The sequence below is a fragment of the Siphateles boraxobius genome, unplaced genomic scaffold (assembly GCF_051911475.1).
Source record: "Siphateles boraxobius isolate OS27281-9 unplaced genomic scaffold, OSU_SipBor_1 77, whole genome shotgun sequence".
NCBI classification, from domain to species: Eukaryota; Metazoa; Chordata; class Actinopteri; order Cypriniformes; family Leuciscidae; genus Siphateles; species Siphateles boraxobius.
Window position 1 is genome coordinate 5,863,816 of NW_027509205.1, and position 14,290 is coordinate 5,878,105.

Below are 14,290 nucleotides of genomic sequence, written 5' to 3' on the forward strand. Positions count from 1 at the left end.
AGGACCACTGCTGCCAATAAAAGCGCTGGTTGAATAATGGAGATTATTTGAAGAATGATGAAAAAAAAAACTAAAAAACAGCCCTACTTTTGCAGACTGGTCCTAGGTTGAGAGTTTTACATCTCTCGATCAACCACTGCAGTTCAATTCCCTGGACTTCCTAGGTCGTTAACTACCAGAAGAAGAGGAACTCGAACAATCTGCTCTTTTAACCAGTGTGTCCAGGGGAGAGCGCGAACGCAGTCCCCCACTACCATAAATTATGCAGTCGAGATTCCCACATTTGGGGAATTCGCAGGGGTCAGCACAACCGGAGTGCAATGGGCGAGCCTCGCCCTGGGTGAACCACCTTCCTGATCATGGTGTCTCCCCTGCCAGGTAAGTATGAATTCCCAGGCCTCCCGTCAGAGGCACCGTGTCCCTCTCCGCAATCCTCACCAACGGTCGGACAATCAAACACACACCTGATTCAACTCATCAGCTCATTCGTAAAAACTCCAAGAGATAAGAGAGAGACATCAAAAACCTGCAGAGTCGGGCTCTTTTGCTGTTGTTGTTGTGGATGATGTTGTTTTCATGCTCCGGATCCATGAGCCAAAAATCAATTTCATACGCGGCCACCGGATAGTGGACGAATCAGATGTTAAACGAGATAAGAACAGAGTTGTTGTTTTTTTTTCCCTCTCACACCACCATTACCTGTATAGCATATGATCACCTACAACACCTTTAAAGCACCCATACACAGCAATATACGTTACTTCCATTAACACCTGCTGCCACACAAGACTAAAACATCTCTTTCATTGAACACAGTTTTTGGGGGTGCACCGTTCCCAGAAGTACTGCAATACCGGGTCGATGCGTGGAGTGGACGGAGCAAGCCCCTCTTCCATCTCCCAGTTCCAAAAATCAATTTAATATATGGTGCCCGGGTAGGGCACGTATCAGATATTAAACTGATAAGAACAGATACTACACTTGATCTTAGCCAAAAGGCCGAGAAGCGATGACACAATGACGCAGAGGCGGGGGAGCCGTCAAAGGCCACGCCCACCTGGGCCGTGGCGAGAGGGTCTAAAGGTCGCCAGCAAACAAGCTCAGCTCACAGCAATACAAGCTCAGCTTGACTGTTGACACCGAAAATGGATCACAGCAGAGCGCACAACACGACACTTTGGAGTGCAACCTGGGATTTTGGACCAACAAACATTCTGCCCTAAAAGTGAGCGGGCAGACCAAAGCGTACGTCGAAGAGACTTGAAACTCTTGAGGGATGGTAGTACCCGCCCGGTCTACAACATCACCAAGGCTCGGCCCAATCGGCCCCAAGGTGGCGCTGCAGCGATCAGAAGTACGAAATGCCTCGTAACTCCTGAACCGTCCGTCGCAGACCCAAGTGTCTTACATCACCGGAATCCTTGGCTCGGGCCGAACAAGACGCAGGCCTCGGATTCGATGGTTGCGCTGGCGAGATTTTCGGGTATTTGGGATTTTGTGAAAAAGCTACTTTTGCACACTAGTCCTAGGTCTTTCGCCCGATCTGACCCAAACCGGTGCAGAAAGATTCCCTGGAGTCTGATTGCCGACAGCGATGGGGAAAAAAGTCGGAATTTCGATACACGTTGGCGACGGGACGCCAAAACGTTGGGAGTGGGCGAGGCGGGCTTTACTTAAATGGCCATAACTCTCCAACGGAATGAGACAATTACACCCAAGTCGGTACACCTGTGCACGGGCTCAGCCTGTGCTCAGGTGAAAAGGGATGTGGCGACTGGCCACTTGGTGGCGCTGTAAACAGTAAAAACAACAACATGAATACGGCCATAGGCGACTGTATGTCAGGTGATTTTTCACACATGCACAAGGTATTCATACCACATGATAGAACTCCCCATTCGGAACAACTTTGCTTCTAGGACCACTGCTGCCAATAAAAGCGCTGGTTGAATAATGGAGATTATTTGAAGAATGATGAAAAAAAAAAACTAAAAAACAGCCCTACTTTTGCAGACTGGTCCTAGGTTGAGAGTTTTACATCTCTCGATCAACCACTGCAGTTCAATTCCCTGGACTTCCTAGGTCGTTAACTACCAGAAGAAGAGGAACTCGAACAATCTGCTCTTTTAACCAGTGTGTCCAGGGGAGAGCGCGAACGCAGTCCCCCACTACCATAAATTATGCAGTCGAGATTCCCACATTTGGGGAATTCGCAGGGGTCAGCACAACCGGAGTGCAATGGCCGAGCCTCGCCCTGGGTGAACCACCTTCCTGATCATGGTGTCTCCCCTGCCAGGTAAGTATGAATTCCCAGGCCTCCCGTCAGAGGCACCGTGTCCCTCTCCGCAATCCTCACCAACGGTCGGACAATCAAACACACACCTGATTCAACTCATCAGCTCATTCGTAAAAACTCCAAGAGATAAGAGAGAGACATCAAAAACCTGCAGAGTCGGGCTCTTTTGCTGTTGTTGTTGTGGATGATGTTGTTTTCATGCTCCGGATCCATGAGCCAAAAATCAATTTCATACGCGGCCACCGGATAGTGGACGAATCAGATGTTAAACGAGATAAGAACAGAGTTGTTGTTTTTTTTTCCCTCTCACACCACCATTACCTGTATAGCATATGATCACCTACAACACCTTTAAAGCACCCATACACAGCAATATACGTTACTTCCATTAACACCTGCTGCCACACAAGACTAAAACATCTCTTTCATTGAACACAGTTTTTGGGGGTGCACCGTTCCCAGAAGTACTGCAATACCGGGTCGATGCGTGGAGTGGACGGAGCAAGCCCCTCTTCCATCTCCCAGTTCCAAAAATCAATTTAATATATGGTGCCCGGGTAGGGCACGTATCAGATATTAAACTGATAAGAACAGATACTACACTTGATCTTAGCCAAAAGGCCGAGAAGCGATGACACAATGACGCAGAGGCGGGGGAGCCGTCAAAGGCCACGCCCACCTGGGCCGTGGCGAGAGGGTCTAAAGGTCGCCAGCAAACAAGCTCAGCTCACAGCAATACAAGCTCAGCTTGACTGTTGACACCGAAAATGGATCACAGCAGAGCGCACAACACGACACTTTGGAGTGCAACCTGGGATTTTGGACCAACAAACATTCTGCACTAAAAGTGAGCGGGCAGACCAAAGCGTACGTCGTAGAGACTTGAAACTCTTGAGGGATGGTAGTACCCGCCCGGTCTACAACATCACCAAGGCTCGGCCCCAAGGTGGCGCTGCAGCGATCAGAAGTACGAAATGCCTCGTAACTCCTGAACCGTCCGTCGCAGACCCAAGTGTCTTACATCACCGGAATCCTTGGCTCGGGCCGAACAAGACGCAGGCCTCGGATTCGATGGTTGCGCTGGCGAGATTTTCGGGTATTTGGGATTTTGTGAAAAAGCTACTTTTGCACACTAGTCCTAGGTCTTTCGCCCGATCTGACCCAAACCGGTGCAGAAAGATTCCCTGGAGTCTGATTGCCGACAGCGATGGGGAAAAAAGTCGGAATTTCGATACACGTTGGCGACGGGACGCCAAAACGTTGGGAGTGGGCGAGGCGGGCTTTACTTAAATGGCCATAACTCTCCAACGGAATGAGACAATTACACCCAAGTCGGTACACCTGTGCACGGGCTCAGCCTGTGCTCAGGTGAAAAGGGATGTGGCGACTGGCCACTTGGTGGCGCTGTAAACAGTAAAAACAACAACATGAATACGGCCATAGGCGACTGTATGTCAGGTGATTTTTCACACATGCACAAGGTATTCATACCACATGATAGAACTCCTCATTCGGAACAACTTTGCTTCTAGGACCACTGCTGCCAATAAAAGCGCTGGTTGAATAATGGAGATTATTTGAAGAATGATGAAAAAAAAAACTAAAAAACAGCCCTACTTTTGCAGACTGGTCCTAGGTTGAGAGTTTTACATCTCTCGATCAACCACTGCAGTTCAATTCCCTGGACTTCCTAGGTCGTTAACTACCAGAAGAAGAGGAACTCGAACAATCTGCTCTTTTAACCAGTGTGTCCAGGGGAGAGCGCGAACGCAGTCCCCCACTACCATAAATTATGCAGTCGAGATTCCCACATTTGGGGAATTCGCAGGGGTCAGCACAACCGGAGTGCAATGGGCGAGCCTCGCCCTGGGTGAACCACCTTCCTGATCATGGTGTCTCCCCTGCCAGGTAAGTATGAATTCCCAGGCCTCCCGTCAGAGGCACCGTGTCCCTCTCCGCAATCCTCACCAACGGTCGGACAATCAAACACACACCTGATTCAACTCATCAGCTCATTCGTAAAAACTCCAAGAGATAAGAGAGAGACATCAAAAACCTGCAGAGTCGGGCTCTTTTGCTGTTGTTGTTGTGGATGATGTTGTTTTCATGCTCCGGATCCATGAGCCAAAAATCAATTTCATACGCGGCCACCGGATAGTGGACGAATCAGATGTTAAACGAGATAAGAACAGAGTTGTTGTTTTTTTTTCCCTCTCACACCACCATTACCTGTATAGCATATGATCACCTACAACACCTTTAAAGCACCCATACACAGCAATATACGTTACTTCCATTAACACCTGCTGCCACACAAGACTAAAACATCTCTTTCATTGAACACAGTTTTTGGGGGTGCACCGTTCCCAGAAGTACTGCAATACCGGGTCGATGCGTGGAGTGGACGGAGCAAGCCCCTCTTCCATCTCCCAGTTCCAAAAATCAATTTAATATATGGTGCCCGGGTAGGGCACGTATCAGATATTAAACTGATAAGAACAGATACTACACTTGATCTTAGCCAAAAGGCCGAGAAGCGATGACACAATGACGCAGAGGCGGGGGAGCCGTCAAAGGCCACGCCCACCTGGGCCGTGGCGAGAGGGTCTAAAGGTCGCCAGCAAACAAGCTCAGCTCACAGCAATACAAGCTCAGCTTGACTGTTGACACCGAAAATGGATCACAGCAGAGCGCACAACACGACACTTTGGAGTGCAACCTGGGATTTTGGACCAACAAACATTCTGCCCTAAAAGTGAGCGGGCAGACCAAAGCGTACGTCGAAGAGACTTGAAACTCTTGAGGGATGGTAGTACCCGCCCGGTCTACAACATCACCAAGGCTCGGCCCAATCGGCCCCAAGGTGGCGCTGCAGCGATCAGAAGTACGAAATGCCTCGTAACTCCTGAACCGTCCGTCGCAGACCCAAGTGTCTTACATCACCGGAATCCTTGGCTCGGGCCGAACAAGACGCAGGCCTCGGATTCGATGGTTGCGCTGGCGAGATTTTCGGGTATTTGGGATTTTGTGAAAAAGCTACTTTTGCACACTAGTCCTAGGTCTTTCGCCCGATCTGACCCAAACCGGTGCAGAAAGATTCCCTGGAGTCTGATTGCCGACAGCGATGGGGAAAAAAGTCGGAATTTCGATTCACGTTGGCGACGGGACGCCAAAACGTTGGGAGTGGGCGAGGCGGGCTTTACTTAAATGGCCATAACTCTCCAACGGAATGAGACAATTACACCCAAGTCGGTACACCTGTGCACGGGCTCAGCCTGTGCTCAGGTGAAAAGGGATGTGGCGACTGGCCACTTGGTGGCGCTGTAAACAGTAAAAACAACAACATGAATACGGCCATAGGCGACTGTATGTCAGGTGATTTTTCACACATGCACAAGGTATTCATACCACATGATAGAACTCCTCATTCGGAACAACTTTGCTTCTAGGACCACTGCTGCCAATAAAAGCGCTGGTTGAATAATGGAGATTATTTGAAGAATGATGAAAAAAAAACCTAAAAAACAGCCCTACTTTTGCAGACTGGTCCTAGGTTGAGAGTTTTACATCTCTCAATCAACCACTGCAGTTCAATTCTCTGGACTTCCTAGGTCGTTAACTACCAGAAGAAGAGGAACTCGAACAATCTGCTCTTTTAACCAGTGTGTCCAGGGGAGAGCGCGAACGCAGTCCCCCACTACCATAAATTATGCAGTCGAGATTCCCACATTTGGGGAATTCACAGGGGTCAGCACAACCGGAGTGCAATGGCCGAGCCTCGCCCTGGGGGAACCACCTTCCTGATCATGGTGTCTCCCCTGCCAGGTAAGTATGAATTCCCAGGCCTCCCGTCAGAGGCACCATGTCCCTCTCCGCAATCCTCACCAACGGTCGGACAATCAAACACACACCTGATTCAACTCATCAGCTCATTCGTAAAAACTCCAAGAGATAAGAGAGAGACATCAAAAACCTGCAGAGTCGGGCTCTTTTGCTGTTGTTGTTGTGGATGATGTTGTTTTCATGCTCCGGATCCATGAGCCAAAAATCAATTTCATACGCGGTCACCGGATAGTGGACGAATCAGATGTTAAACGAGATAAGAACAGAGTTGTTGTTTTTTTTTCCCTCTCACACCACCATTACCTGTATAGCATATGATCACCTACAACACCTTTAAAGCACCCATACACAGCAATATACGTTACTTCCATTAACACCTGCTGCCACACAAGACTAAAACATCTCTTTCATTGAACACAGTTTTTGGGGGTGCACCGTTCCCAGAAGTACTGCAATACCGGGTCGATGCGTGGAGTGGACGGAGCAAGCCCCTCTTCCATCTCCCAGTTCCAAAAATCAATTTAATATATGGTGCCCGGGTAGGGCACGTATCAGATATTAAACTGATAAGAACAGATACTACACTTGATCTTAGCCAAAAGGCCGAGAAGCGATGACACAATGACGCAGAGGCGGGGGAGCCGTCAAAGGCCACGCCCACCTGGGCCGTGGCGAGAGGGTCTAAAGGTCGCCAGCAAACAAGCTCAGCTCACAGCAATACAAGCTCAGCTTGACTGTTGACACCGAAAATGGATCACAGCAGAGCGCACAACACGACACTTTGGAGTGCAACCTGGGATTTTGGACCAACAAACATTCTGCCCTAAAAGTGAGCGGGCAGACCAAAGCGTACGTCGAAGAGACTTGAAACTCTTGAGGGATGGTAGTACCCGCCCGGTCTACAACATCACCAAGGCTCGGCCCAATCGGCCCCAAGGTGGCGCTGCAGCGATCAGAAGTACGAAATGCCTCGTAACTCCTGAACCGTCCGTCGCAGACCCAAGTGTCTTACATCACCGGAATCCTTGGCTCGGGCCGAACAAGACGCAGGCCTCGGATTCGATGGTTGCGCTGGCGAGATTTTCGGGTATTTGGGATTTTGTGAAAAAGCTACTTTTGCACACTAGTCCTAGGTCTTTCGCCCGATCTGACCCAAACCGGTGCAGAAAGATTCCCTGGAGTCTGATTGCCGACAGCGATGGGGAAAAAAGTCGGAATTTCGATTCACGTTGGCGACGGGACGCCAAAACGTTGGGAGTGGGCGAGGCGGGCTTTACTTAAATGGCCATAACTCTCCAACGGAATGAGACAATTACACCCAAGTCGGTACACCTGTGCACGGGCTCAGCCTGTGCTCAGGTGAAAAGGGATGTGGCGACTGGCCACTTGGTGGCGCTGTAAACAGTAAAAACAACAACATGAATACGGCCATAGGCGACTGTATGTCAGGTGATTTTTCACACATGCACAAGGTATTCATACCACATGATAGAACTCCTCATTCGGAACAACTTTGCTTCTAGGACCACTGCTGCCAATAAAAGCGCTGGTTGAATAATGGAGATTATTTGAAGAATGATGAAAAAAAAAAACTAAAAAACAGCCCTACTTTTGCAGACTGGTCCTAGGTTGAGAGTTTTACATCTCTCGATCAACCACTGCAGTTCAATTCTCTGGACTTCCTAGGTCGTTAACTACCAGAAGAAGAGGAACTCGAACAATCTGCTCTTTTAACCAGTGTGTCCAGGGGAGAGCGCGAACGCAGTCCCCCACTACCATAAATTATGCAGTCGAGATTCCCACATTTGGGGAATTCGCAGGGGTCAGCACAACCGGAGTGCAATGGCCGAGCCTCGCCCTGGGTGAACCACCTTCCTGATCATGGTGTCTCCCCTGCCAGGTAAGTATGAATTCCCAGGCCTCCCGTCAGAGGCACCGTGTCCCTCTCCGCAATCCTCACCAACGGTCGGACAATCAAACACACACCTGATTCAACTCATCAGCTCATTCGTAAAAACTCCAAGAGATAAGAGAGAGACATCAAAAACCTGCAGAGTCGGGCTCTTTTGCTGTTGTTGTTGTGGATGATGTTGTTTTCATGCTCCGGATCCATGAGCCAAAAATCAATTTCATACGCGGTCACCGGATAGTGGACGAATCAGATGTTAAACGAGATAAGAACAGAGTTGTTGTTTTTTTTTTCCCTCTCACACCACCATTACCTGTATAGCATATGATCACCTACAACACCTTTAAAGCACCCATACACAGCAATATACGTTACTTCCATTAACACCTGCTGCCACACAAGACTAAAACATCTCTTTCATTGAACACAGTTTTTGGGGGTGCACCGTTCCCAGAAGTACTGCAATACCGGGTCGATGCGTGGAGTGGACGGAGCAAGCCCCTCTTCCATCTCCCAGTTCCAAAAATCAATTTAATATATGGTGCCCGGGTAGGGCACGTATCAGATATTAAACTGATAAGAACAGATACTACACTTGATCTTAGCCAAAAGGCCGAGAAGCGATGACACAATGACGCAGAGGCGGGGGAGCCGTCAAAGGCCACGCCCACCTGGGCCGTGGCGAGAGGGTCTAAAGGTCGCCAGCAAACAAGCTCAGCTCACAGCAATACAAGCTCAGCTTGACTGTTGACACCGAAAATGGATCACAGCAGAGCGCACAACACGACACTTTGGAGTGCAACCTGGGATTTTGGACCAACAAACATTCTGCCCTAAAAGTGAGCGGGCAGACCAAAGCGTACGTCGAAGAGACTTGAAACTCTTGAGGGATGGTAGTACCCGCCCGGTCTACAACATCACCAAGGCTCGGCCCAATCGGCCCCAAGGTGGCGCTGCAGCGATCAGAAGTACGAAATGCCTCGTAACTCCTGAACCGTCCGTCGCAGACCCAAGTGTCTTACATCACCGGAATCCTTGGCTCGGGCCGAACAAGACGCAGGCCTCGGATTCGATGGTTGCGCTGGCGAGATTTTCGGGTATTTGGGATTTTGTGAAAAAGCTACTTTTGCACACTAGTCCTAGGTCTTTCGCCCGATCTGACCCAAACCGGTGCAGAAAGATTCCCTGGAGTCTGATTGCCGACAGCGATGGGGAAAAAAGTCGGAATTTCGATTCACGTTGGCGACGGGACGCCAAAACGTTGGGAGTGGGCGAGGCGGGCTTTACTTAAATGGCCATAACTCTCCAACGGAATGAGACAATTACACCCAAGTCGGTACACCTGTGCACGGGCTCAGCCTGTGCTCAGGTGAAAAGGGATGTGGCGACTGGCCACTTGGTGGCGCTGTAAACAGTAAAAACAACAACATGAATACGGCCATAGGCGACTGTATGTCAGGTGATTTTTCACACATGCACAAGGTATTCATACCACATGATAGAACTCCTCATTCGGAACAACTTTGCTTCTAGGACCACTGCTGCCAATAAAAGCGCTGGTTGAATAATGGAGATTATTTGAAGAATGATGAAAAAAAAAAACTAAAAAACAGCCCTACTTTTGCAGACTGGTCCTAGGTTGAGAGTTTTACATCTCTCGATCAACCACTGCAGTTCAATTCTCTGGACTTCCTAGGTCGTTAACTACCAGAAGAAGAGGAACTCGAACAATCTGCTCTTTTAACCAGTGTGTCCAGGGGAGAGCGCGAACGCAGTCCCCCACTACCATAAATTATGCAGTCGAGATTCCCACATTTGGGGAATTCGCAGGGGTCAGCACAACCGGAGTGCAATGGCCGAGCCTCGCCCTGGGTGAACCACCTTCCTGATCATGGTGTCTCCCCTGCCAGGTAAGTATGAATTCCCAGGCCTCCCGTCAGAGGCACCGTGTCCCTCTCCGCAATCCTCACCAACGGTCGGACAATCAAACACACACCTGATTCAACTCATCAGCTCATTCGTAAAAACTCCAAGAGATAAGAGAGAGACATCAAAAACCTGCAGAGTCGGGCTCTTTTGCTGTTGTTGTTGTGGATGATGTTGTTTTCATGCTCCGGATCCATGAGCCAAAAATCAATTTCATACGCGGTCACCGGATAGTGGACGAATCAGATGTTAAACGAGATAAGAACAGAGTTGTTGTTTTTTTTTTCCCTCTCACACCACCATTACCTGTATAGCATATGATCACCTACAACACCTTTAAAGCACCCATACACAGCAATATACGTTACTTCCATTAACACCTGCTGCCACACAAGACTAAAACATCTCTTTCATTGAACACAGTTTTTGGGGGTGCACCGTTCCCAGAAGTACTGCAATACCGGGTCGATGCGTGGAGTGGACGGAGCAAGCCCCTCTTCCATCTCCCAGTTCCAAAAATCAATTTAATATATGGTGCCCGGGTAGGGCACGTATCAGATATTAAACTGATAAGAACAGATACTACACTTGATCTTAGCCAAAAGGCCGAGAAGCGATGACACAATGACGCAGAGGCGGGGGAGCCGTCAAAGGCCACGCCCACCTGGGCCGTGGCGAGAGGGTCTAAAGGTCGCCAGCAAACAAGCTCAGCTCACAGCAATACAAGCTCAGCTTGACTGTTGACACCGAAAATGGATCACAGCAGAGCGCACAACACGACACTTTGGAGTGCAACCTGGGATTTTGGACCAACAAACATTCTGCCCTAAAAGTGAGCGGGCAGACCAAAGCGTACGTCGAAGAGACTTGAAACTCTTGAGGGATGGTAGTACCCGCCCGGTCTACAACATCACCAAGGCTCGGCCCAATCGGCCCCAAGGTGGCGCTGCAGCGATCAGAAGTACGAAATGCCTCGTAACTCCTGAACCGTCCGTCGCAGACCCAAGTGTCTTACATCACCGGAATCCTTGGCTCGGGCCGAACAAGACGCAGGCCTCGGATTCGATGGTTGCGCTGGCGAGATTTTCGGGTATTTGGGATTTTGTGAAAAAGCTACTTTTGCACACTAGTCCTAGGTCTTTCGCCCGATCTGACCCAAACCGGTGCAGAAAGATTCCCTGGAGTCTGATTGCCGACAGCGATGGGGAAAAAAGTCGGAATTTCGATTCACGTTGGCGACGGGACGCCAAAACGTTGGGAGTGGGCGAGGCGGGCTTTACTTAAATGGCCATAACTCTCCAACGGAATGAGACAATTACACCCAAGTCGGTACACCTGTGCACGGGCTCAGCCTGTGCTCAGGTGAAAAGGGATGTGGCGACTGGCCACTTGGTGGCGCTGTAAACAGTAAAAACAACAACATGAATACGGCCATAGGCGACTGTATGTCAGGTGATTTTTCACACATGCACAAGGTATTCATACCACATGATAGAACTCCTCATTCGGAACAACTTTGCTTCTAGGACCACTGCTGCCAATAAAAGCGCTGGTTGAATAATGGAGATTATTTGAAGAATGATGAAAAAAAAAAACTAAAAAACAGCCCTACTTTTGCAGACTGGTCCTAGGTTGAGAGTTTTACATCTCTCGATCAACCACTGCAGTTCAATTCTCTGGACTTCCTAGGTCGTTAACTACCAGAAGAAGAGGAACTCGAACAATCTGCTCTTTTAACCAGTGTGTCCAGGGGAGAGCGCGAACGCAGTCCCCCACTACCATAAATTATGCAGTCGAGATTCCCACATTTGGGGAATTCGCAGGGGTCAGCACAACCGGAGTGCAATGGCCGAGCCTCGCCCTGGGTGAACCACCTTCCTGATCATGGTGTCTCCCCTGCCAGGTAAGTATGAATTCCCAGGCCTCCCGTCAGAGGCACCGTGTCCCTCTCCGCAATCCTCACCAACGGTCGGACAATCAAACACACACCTGATTCAACTCATCAGCTCATTCGTAAAAACTCCAAGAGATAAGAGAGAGACATCAAAAACCTGCAGAGTCGGGCTCTTTTGCTGTTGTTGTTGTGGATGATGTTGTTTTCATGCTCCGGATCCATGAGCCAAAAATCAATTTCATACGCGGTCACCGGATAGTGGACGAATCAGATGTTAAACGAGATAAGAACAGAGTTGTTGTTTTTTTTTTCCCTCTCACACCACCATTACCTGTATAGCATATGATCACCTACAACACCTTTAAAGCACCCATACACAGCAATATACGTTACTTCCATTAACACCTGCTGCCACACAAGACTAAAACATCTCTTTCATTGAACACAGTTTTTGGGGGTGCACCGTTCCCAGAAGTACTGCAATACCGGGTCGATGCGTGGAGTGGACGGAGCAAGCCCCTCTTCCATCTCCCAGTTCCAAAAATCAATTTAATATATGGTGCCCGGGTAGGGCACGTATCAGATATTAAACTGATAAGAACAGATTTTCTTTCGAAAAAAGTTTATTGTCACATTGTTTCATTCCATTCTTTCAATATCCATTTTTTCCTTATAAAATCACATTTTTGCACATATCTTAAAACAACAAAAAGGACATAAGTTACAGTTAAAAATCAGTTATGTTGATGTGTTGTGTAAAAGTCCATGTATGTTGTGTGTTGTTTTAAAGTAAAGGTAAAATAGATTAAAATAAAATAGGAATGCAAATATAGAACAATAAAACAAAAAAATATGCCAAATAAAACATCTCTTGTACAGGATCGAGGGTGAGTCCCTATCAAGAATGTCCATTCACTCCAGGTCTCCAGAACAGGCCCCAGACTCCTCGCTTCCAGTGCCCAGCGGAGATCCCCTCTCCTCCGGCCCGCTGGCCCGCTGTTCCCGTAGCCAGAGTGGTGAGGGTGCATCTACGGGCGGCCAGGTACGGTGGCGGCCGGGACCTTCTCCGTGTGACCTCGGCCCCCCCATCCGAATAACGACGTGCGGCCCACCCTGCAGCGTTGATGTTATCCTCTGCTCGCACGCGTGGAGGGGGACCGTCACGCGTTTCCCCACCAGCAGGTTTCTGGTGACCCAGATGGCATCCTTGATGTGGTTGAGGGTGAGCCAGAGCAGGGCAAACGTTGGTGGTGTCAACTCCTTCAAGCCCTGACCCACCCCCAGGATGGCGAGCTTATAGTCCACCTGGGCCCCACCCGCTGGCAGGCACGGGAAAAACAGGGGGCCTGTCTTGGCCCACAGGTCCCGCGCAGCGCCGCACTCCCAGAGCAGATGTTGAACGGTCTCCGGGGAACCACATCCGGACCGTGGGCAGGTGGAGTTTTTGGCCATGCCTCTGGAGTGCATGACCGCCCTGACCGGGAGGATCTCATGAGCCACCATCCACGACAGGTCCTTAAGCCTGTTCTGGAGAGCTGGGTGGGCTGCGTTCCTCCAAACGTCTTTGGCCTCACCTAGTGTGAGGCCTGGAACTGGACTCACCGATTCTCGATCCTGCACAAGAGAGACGAGAGACTTGTGATTAGTTAAAACAGTGGCATCATTTGTTTCTAAAAGATATTTCTTTAAAAATTTCTTAATAAAACTATGCTCTTTTGACAAATTAAAAGACACTGGACTTTTAAGATCAATGGGTAAAATTTTCAAACTTCTTAGGTATGACCCCATCCAGAATCGGGTCATGGCTGCTGTCTTGTGTTCTCTGGATGGGGTCAGTGCATACTGGATATGGAGGGCGGCAAAGCGGCTGCCTAAAAACAGGTGGGGGTCTGGGAGGCCTTTCCCGCCATTCTCTTTTTTCTTTTTAACGACCTCCCTCTTGATTCGTTCCCACTTGGACCCCCACAGGAAATAAAATACCGCCCTCTCCAACTTGGCCAGGAATCGTCTTGGGGGACTAAAAACAGAACAGACAAGTAAAATTAGTGGTAAAATCACTGCTTTAAAAATTAAAATCTTGCCTTCTAACGACAGTTGTCTTAGTCCCCAAAAGCCCAGTCTTTGTCTGACTTTCCCTAACATGTCAGTCCAGTTTCCTGGTCCTCCACCCTCCCTGTCAAATTTTACTCCTAAAATTTTCAAATCCTTTTCTTTAAAATCCAAATCTAGTCCTCCTGTGTCCACGTCGCCCCACGGCCCGAAGAGCAGGGCCTCGGACTTACTCCTGTTAAGCTTGGCGCCCGAGGCCCGACCGTACCAGTCAGTCAAGTCCATTGCTCTTCGTACTGATAAAAAGTCAGTCGCTAAAAGGGTCACGTCATCCATATATAAAACGCAGGTCGCCGTCAGTCCACCAGTTCCT

The 14,290-nt window shown here is 49.1% G+C and overlaps 13 non-coding genes and 1 pseudogene across 13 annotated transcripts; all 14 read right to left on the reverse strand.

Annotated features, from left to right (window-relative positions):
* Window positions 1-222: 222 nt before the first annotated feature.
* LOC143726873 (U1 spliceosomal RNA) lies at window positions 223-386 on the reverse strand. Its single transcript, XR_013199098.1, has one exon. It is a non-coding gene; the product is annotated as a U1 spliceosomal RNA (small nuclear RNA).
* A 434-nt stretch (window positions 387-820) lies between these two features.
* On the reverse strand, window positions 821-1,011 carry LOC143727117 (U2 spliceosomal RNA). Its single transcript, XR_013199325.1, has one exon. It is a non-coding gene; the product is annotated as a U2 spliceosomal RNA (small nuclear RNA).
* A 1,129-nt stretch (window positions 1,012-2,140) lies between these two features.
* On the reverse strand, window positions 2,141-2,304 carry LOC143726699 (U1 spliceosomal RNA). Its single transcript, XR_013198934.1, has one exon. It is a non-coding gene; the product is annotated as a U1 spliceosomal RNA (small nuclear RNA).
* Window positions 2,305-2,738: 434 nt separating this feature from the next.
* LOC143727118 (U2 spliceosomal RNA) lies at window positions 2,739-2,929 on the reverse strand. Its single transcript, XR_013199326.1, has one exon. It is a non-coding gene; the product is annotated as a U2 spliceosomal RNA (small nuclear RNA).
* A 1,119-nt stretch (window positions 2,930-4,048) lies between these two features.
* LOC143726874 (U1 spliceosomal RNA) lies at window positions 4,049-4,212 on the reverse strand. The gene has a single exon (XR_013199099.1). It is a non-coding gene; the product is annotated as a U1 spliceosomal RNA (small nuclear RNA).
* A 434-nt stretch (window positions 4,213-4,646) lies between these two features.
* LOC143727120 (U2 spliceosomal RNA) lies at window positions 4,647-4,837 on the reverse strand. Its single transcript, XR_013199328.1, has one exon. It is a non-coding gene; the product is annotated as a U2 spliceosomal RNA (small nuclear RNA).
* A 1,128-nt stretch (window positions 4,838-5,965) lies between these two features.
* LOC143726885 (U1 spliceosomal RNA) lies at window positions 5,966-6,129 on the reverse strand. The gene has a single exon (XR_013199110.1). It is a non-coding gene; the product is annotated as a U1 spliceosomal RNA (small nuclear RNA).
* Window positions 6,130-6,563: 434 nt separating this feature from the next.
* Window positions 6,564-6,754, reverse strand: LOC143727121 (U2 spliceosomal RNA). Its single transcript, XR_013199329.1, has one exon. It is a non-coding gene; the product is annotated as a U2 spliceosomal RNA (small nuclear RNA).
* Window positions 6,755-7,883: 1,129 nt separating this feature from the next.
* LOC143726700 (U1 spliceosomal RNA) lies at window positions 7,884-8,047 on the reverse strand. Its single transcript, XR_013198935.1, has one exon. It is a non-coding gene; the product is annotated as a U1 spliceosomal RNA (small nuclear RNA).
* A 435-nt stretch (window positions 8,048-8,482) lies between these two features.
* Window positions 8,483-8,673, reverse strand: LOC143727122 (U2 spliceosomal RNA). The gene has a single exon (XR_013199330.1). It is a non-coding gene; the product is annotated as a U2 spliceosomal RNA (small nuclear RNA).
* A 1,129-nt stretch (window positions 8,674-9,802) lies between these two features.
* LOC143726701 (U1 spliceosomal RNA) lies at window positions 9,803-9,966 on the reverse strand. Its single transcript, XR_013198936.1, has one exon. It is a non-coding gene; the product is annotated as a U1 spliceosomal RNA (small nuclear RNA).
* Window positions 9,967-10,401: 435 nt separating this feature from the next.
* On the reverse strand, window positions 10,402-10,592 carry LOC143727123 (U2 spliceosomal RNA). The gene has a single exon (XR_013199331.1). It is a non-coding gene; the product is annotated as a U2 spliceosomal RNA (small nuclear RNA).
* Window positions 10,593-11,721: 1,129 nt separating this feature from the next.
* On the reverse strand, window positions 11,722-11,885 carry LOC143726702 (U1 spliceosomal RNA). Its single transcript, XR_013198937.1, has one exon. It is a non-coding gene; the product is annotated as a U1 spliceosomal RNA (small nuclear RNA).
* A 435-nt stretch (window positions 11,886-12,320) lies between these two features.
* LOC143727429 (U2 spliceosomal RNA) lies at window positions 12,321-12,493 on the reverse strand (annotated as a pseudogene).
* Window positions 12,494-14,290: the final 1,797 nt, after the last annotated feature.